Here is a 1,846-nt window from a genome sequence, read left to right as displayed (position 1 = left end):
TGCTATGTGACACACTTGCTTCCCTCTGCCTTCTGCCATGATTAACATTTCCTGAGGCCCTCACCAGAAGCCTTCCATTGCTGGTGCCATGCTTCTTGGACAGTCTGTAGAGCCAAATAAACCTCTTTTCTTTATGAATTAACCAATCTCAGATATTCCTTTTTAGCAAGACAAAACAGACTAATACACCCCTTTATCACTATATCACTACCTTCTTTCTTTCTTTTTATAGTTTAAATTTCTCATATAGTAATCATTTAGTATCTAAGTGTTTTGAATGGTACCTGGAGTATAGTAAGTCTCACACAAATGTTAATTACTGATAGCTATTTTCGCATTATCCATATTTTTTTTTTACACCATAAAATGTACCTAATTAAAAAGTACAATTTAATGGGTTTCAGTATATTTAACGAGTTGCAACTATCACCACGGACTAATTTTAGAGTATAGAATTATTCCCCTTTCTGTCCACTACCACTAGATAACCTCAGCCCTAGATAACCACTGATCTACTTTTATGTTGGTAAAGATTTTCTATTCTGTACATTTTTTTCCCATTCAGTATGATATCGGCTGTTGGTTTGTCATAAATAGCTTTTATTATTTTGAGATACGTTCCATCAATACCTAGTTAATTGAGGGATTTTAGCATAAAGGGCTGTTGAATTTTGTCAAAGGCCTTCTTTGCATCAAGATAATCATGTAATTTTTGTCTTTGGTTCTGTTTATGTGGTGGATTACGTTTATACACTTGCGTATGTTGAACCAGCCTTGAATCCCTGGGATGAACTTGATCATGGTGGATAAGCTTTTTTTTTTTTTTTTTTTTTTTTATTTTGAAAAGATATACATATATTTAGAATTAGCCAGCTGGACTCCATTTAGATGATCCCAATTTTGTTGGCAACATCCAAAGCATCGTAATCAGGAGCCAGTCGAACATATGCCTTCTTCTCTCCATCAGGCCGAATCAGGGTGTTGACCTTGGCCACATCAATGTCATAGAGCTTCTTCACAGCCTGTTTGATCTGGTGCTTGTTGGCTTTAACATCCACAATGAACACAAGTGTGTTGTTGTCTTCTATCTTCTTCATGGCAGACTCAGTGGTCAGTGGAAACTTGATGATAGCATAGTGGTCCAGTTTGTTTCTCCTGGGGGCGCTCTTCCGAGGATATTTGGGCTGCCTCCGGAGTCGCAGTGTCTTGGGCCGCCGAAAGGTGGGTGACGTGCGGATCTTCTTTTTTTTGTGGCTGTGGGCACCTTTCAACACTGCTTTCTTGGCCTTTAAAGCCTTCGCTTTGGCTTCGGCTTTAGGCGGGGCAGGAGCTTCCTTCTTCGCTTTCGGCGCCATCTTGCGAAAAGGCAGTGGATAAGCTTTTTGATGTGCTGTTGCAGTCGGCTTGCCAGTATTTTATTGAAGATTTTTGCATCTATGTTCATCACGGATATTGGCCTGAAGTTTTCTTTTCTTGCTGAGTCTCTGCTGGGTTTTGGTATCAGGATGATATTGGTCTCATAAAATGATTTGGGAAAGATTCCCTCTTTTTGGATTATTTGGAATAGTTTCAGAAGGAATGGTACCAGCTCCTCTTTGTATGTCTGATAGAATTCGGCTGTGAATCCATCTGGACCTGGGCTTTTTTTGGGTGGTAGGCTATTAATTGCTGCCTCAACTTCAGACCTTGTTATTGATCTATTCAGGGATTCAACTTCTTCTTGGTTTAGGCTTGGGAGGATGCAAGTGTCCAGGAATTTATCCATTTCTTCCAGGTTTACTAGTTTATGTGCATAGAGTTGTTTGTAATAATCTCTGATGATGGTTTGAATTTCTGTGGAATCTGT

General features: G+C 39.3%; 1 pseudogene; it reads right to left on the bottom strand.

Moving 5' to 3' along the window:
* Positions 1-818: 818 nt before the first annotated feature.
* On the bottom strand, positions 819-1,361 carry LOC120364993 (large ribosomal subunit protein uL23 pseudogene; annotated as a pseudogene).
* Between the last annotated feature and the right edge of the window lie 485 nt (positions 1,362-1,846).

This window comes from Saimiri boliviensis, chromosome 7, assembly GCF_048565385.1.
Source record: "Saimiri boliviensis isolate mSaiBol1 chromosome 7, mSaiBol1.pri, whole genome shotgun sequence".
NCBI classification, from domain to species: domain Eukaryota; kingdom Metazoa; phylum Chordata; class Mammalia; order Primates; family Cebidae; genus Saimiri; species Saimiri boliviensis.
The sequence above is the reverse complement of the archived record's forward strand: the minus strand, read 5'-3'. Positions and strand labels throughout refer to the sequence as shown.